Source organism: Triticum aestivum, chromosome 1A (assembly GCF_018294505.1).
Source record: "Triticum aestivum cultivar Chinese Spring chromosome 1A, IWGSC CS RefSeq v2.1, whole genome shotgun sequence".
NCBI lineage: Eukaryota > Viridiplantae > Streptophyta > Magnoliopsida > Poales > Poaceae > Triticum > Triticum aestivum.
Genome location: NC_057794.1, coordinates 37262950 through 37267653, shown reverse-complemented (window position 1 = coordinate 37267653; position 4704 = coordinate 37262950). Strand labels below are relative to the sequence as shown.

The 4704-nt window shown below is 43.1% G+C and overlaps 1 pseudogene; it reads left to right on the top strand.

Moving 5' to 3' along the window:
• LOC123093506 (rust resistance kinase Lr10-like) lies at positions 1-4056 on the top strand (annotated as a pseudogene).
• Positions 4057-4704: the final 648 nt, after the last annotated feature.

Sequence of the window (4704 nt, the reverse complement as noted above, 5' to 3'; positions counted from 1 at the left end):
CTTCCTCTTGCTCACCACCTTGGTTACAATGTAGCAAAGAAAGATGAGTAAATTACTTGTCATATCCGTCCTGCTGCTACCTCTTATGAACCATGGAGCCTACTTGGCACGCATGGGATGATAAAGATTTCTTCAAATACTGCCCACCATCCCAGTGCAGCCAACATGGCCCCCTCGTATCCAGCAATACATCATCATCATGTGGATGTGGCGGTAGATCAATCAGATGGTCTGCTCTGGTCAAGACACCATCCTTTTTCACCCATTTCTTGGCCCATACAATGTCAGCACCATAGATTACAGACGTTCTTCAATGAAGATCATCCCGCTTGTAGACCCCTGCCATCATCTCCAGATGCGCATCAGCTCCAGAAGCTTATCACCGCCACAAGTTGATGTTATCAACATTGCGGACCAGATTCTATACCGATCTTTCATTCGGAGTTCATCTGCAACCCTAGTGCACTCTAAGAGAGTTCTCACCTGGTGCAGCCCACTCTCCTGCCTTAGCAACACAACCCACTTCTTTTATTTGGTGGACGGTTATGCAGAAATGTCTATTCTTCCGTTGAACTGCAAGGTCATTTCAGTCTCAGATGGTGTTCGTGGCGGTCTGATGCCCATGTACGTGCAGAAACATTCCTCAGTTCTGCTGAGACCAAGGTGTGCTGGCATGATTACAATTGCGGAAATTGTGAGCTCAGTACTGCATGTTCAGCTCAGAACGGAATGAACAATTCTGTATGCCTGACGGTATGATCAATTCTAACCGTCTAGAACCATATTTAATTGCATCATTCACTTTAATTGTAATGAAGTTTTGAAGTCTATTAAAATTTTACATTGTAATTTCAGGTGTATGAATCTCCACGAGATTCTCTGTCAAAAAAAATTCTTCTAAAATAGCACCACAAATCATTTTAGTAGCCTTCTTGAGCAATCACATTGACATAAGCACCTGAACTCTAATAAAAAAATCCGAGAAATTGTCAAGAGGAAAGGAATATGTTTTGTTCATCTATTAAAACACTGGCCTTATAAAATTTGTTCATCTATACAACACTCAACTAATCCTTTGGAGATATCAGTCCAACACTTTGGTAGAGATGCACAGACACCACTTCAATACAAACAAAATCCTAAAGCGTAATATTTCTAAATAACAAAAGAAAACAGAAACGAGCATACAGATGATTTTTTGTAAAATATAATAAACCTTGGTGCAATTGAGCCCATGGTCAACATTTAACCCACCTGATAATGCCTAGCAAGCCCCAGTGATCTATCTATGAAGCCTCCCATTAAGGTCAGCGACCCAACCAAGAACCAACCCTTACAGAGCCAGACCGAAAGCAAGAAAACCAGCAAAAGACCATTGACGGCATAATCTTCAACCTGTACACATAGAGCAGTTGGTAAGCTGTGTTTCCTTCCGTAAAGCTTGGCCAATACCACAGTATGTTCATGATATTCTCTTCTAGATATAAAGACACATGGTTCCCCTATATGCTCTACAAAACTGAAATATGGTTGGTCAGTTGTGACAAAGATTTTTCTCTTTCACAAGAAGGCCTAAATAGGAAGGGGTGATTTGGTGCTCGGGCCCAGGTGCACCTGATATCTTAGGCGTTGGTAGATGCATTGGGATCTGGTGAAGTGTTTCAGACGACACAGAGCCAGTTCGCTGGAAACATAGAATAGGGAGGCTATACTGTGTACCACAGTGCGGTTCTTGGGATGGGCGTAGACGGCGCGTGCTTAGTCCGTCACAGCGAACACCTGAGCCCAGCACAGGACCTCGTCCCCCACCGAGGTGAGCCATGGCACAGTAAGGGTGGCCCGAAAGAAATTACAGTAAATGCAGACATGACTGAAACAACATTTAGGGGAGTCGGAGAGCTGGAATTAACTCACATTTTGCACAAATACGACTTGAGCACAAGATTAAATAAGTACCGGTTACTTGCTACCGGCAAGAGTAACACCTATTACTTGCTGCAGGCAGGATTAACACCGATCCTACATTATCTGTCCAAAAACACCGATCCTACATTACAACCGACAAACGCCATACAACTACAACAGTACTCTGCAGACCAGACTATTTGTTTTGCTGATCTTGTTTTAATAAAGTGATCACATGCATCTCTCCGATGCAGAGGCCGGGGGATATCCTCCTTTTCAAAAAAAAAAAAAAACGCCATACAACTTAAGACACTCCAGCTTTGGTTTGCTGACCCAAAGTACATCATAACAACAAAGAACAACACTAGAACAGTGATCATGAGATTTGCCGCTGAGACCAGCTTAGCGGCTGGGATGGCTGGAGCGGACTGGATCAGCTGCTGATTTGCAACAGGGACAAGCTGGAAGCTTGGTTGCCTTGCTGGGCGCCGGATCGCGCCTGCAGACGGTCGATGCGGGCTGGAGTGAGCCTACGGAAGTACGCATCCTGGTACTTGAAGAAACGGCATTCAGAAGACTGGCAAATAGAAGGAAGATAAAAAGAAAAAAGATACGCAAATCAGAAACAAATTGGTGGGGAGAAGGAACAACACTAGAAAATAAACGGGGGAACGGGGATGTGCTCACATTATAGTGGACGCACTTGTAGAATATGTACCCAGGCTGGTCCCTTTTGCGGGCGATGTTGGTGGCAAGCTCATGACCATAAAAAGGAGCATGGCATGAGAGGAAGGAGAAGATCTATGGGCACGGGGAAGGGAGGAGGACGATGAAGAGGTGAAGCTGGGCAGATCTTGGTCGGCCGTGTGGAGGAATGGCGGTCAGGTGGGGTGTGTGCCGAGAGGATAAGTACGGGCAGCCAGATGGTGCATGGCCCATCATTTATTTGTGCAACTACAGATCGCTATACGACTTAAAATACAGCTTGACGCACAGATCCACACGCAACTGAACGGTCATGATATCAGGATCAGCTGAGCCAGAGCTCAGAATCGAATATTCGTAAATATTACTGCTTATTTGTTTCTCAAACATCAAAAGCTCTATTGTATCCCTGCTAGGGAATGTATGGCAGCAACAACAGATAACACTGAAAGCAATTTGACAGTTCGACAAACAATAATCAATAAGTATAATTCATTTATGTTTACTGAACCATCATCAGAGTTTTAAGTCTCTTTTTTGGTATTTGCAGGTTCCCGTATCAAAATCATCCCAGGTACTACTCTGACTGCAGTCATTTTAATTACAAAAATTATATTATGCAAATCCCTACTGTTGGCTACTTTGAACCTTGATGTCCTCTTATCCGATTATCCACAAGTAATGGCTTTTAATTCCTGATGATCAATATGCTGATGACCCATTATCTATTTATTCAGCTACATCATCAGTGGCCGTGTTTGTTGCTCTTTTGTTCACCATGGCCACTGTGCTTTATCTTTCACTCAAGACAAGATATAATGCGGAGATACATTTGAAAGTCAAAATGTTTCTCAAGACATATGGAACATCGAAACCCACAAGGTACACTTTATCTGAAGTTAAGAAGATGGCAAAACGGTTTGAGGAAAAAGTAGGGCAGGGAGGATTTGGAAGTGAATACAAAGGTGAGCTACCAAATGGAGTGCCTGTGGCAGTCAAGATGCTAGAGAACTCTACAGGAGAGGGAGAAGTATTCATCAATGAAGTTGCAACCATCGGACTAATCCACCATGCTAATATTGTCCGTCTCCTTGGATTTTGTTCCGAAGGAATGCAACGGGCTCTTATTTATGAATGTATGGCCTAATGAGTCACTGGAGAAATACATATTCGCTGATGACTCTAATATTTTTTCAGCATCTTCTAGTACCAGGCAAGCTGCTAGATATTGCTTTAGGCATCGCCAGAGGAATGGAGTACTTGCATCAAGGGTGCAACCAACGCATCCTCCACTTTGACATCAAGCCTCACAATATATTGTTGGACCCCAACTTCAATCCAAAGATCTCAGACTTTGGCCTTGCCAAGTTGTGTGCAAGGGACCAAAGCATTGTGACCTTACTGTCCGAGCATTGTGACCCAAGATGGCTGCATGCATCATTATGATGCAGAGGCCGGGGGTAAACCTTCATTTCCAAAAAAAACTACCCTGTAATAGTGCTACTAGTTGCTTGCAAGATACTACTACAATCTACTCCCTCCGTTCCTAAATATTTGTCTTTCTAGAGATTTCAACAAGTGACTACATACGGAGCAAAATGAGTGAATCTACACACTAAAATATGTTTATATACATCCGTATGTGGTAGCCATTTGAAATCTCTAAAAAGACAAATATTTAGGAACGGAGGGAGTACTTCCATATTTATGTCCAAAAACTTGCAATAGAGGGGTGTGCAATACAATAATCTGTTGATTACCTTACTCAGCTGTTATGTCGATTAATCCCCACTCCCATAGTCAGACCTCACTGAATCTCCTCTTCCCAGTTACGTAGTACCGATATCTACCAGAGGGCATCTGGTTGAGGGAGCTTTCCTTTCCGCACAAAGTGAACGTGATCCATCCATGTGCTCATCTGCAACTCGGATAAAATGACATCAATGGATCAAACATCCACATCAATTCGAGTTTCACTTATTATTTACTTAAGTTTAACAAACTAAACCAGAAACTGTGGGAGGAATCGAAAATCTAGGCAGTTGTGCGGTGCAGTAGTACCTCTTGATCTTAGACCGTGAGAGGAATCGAATC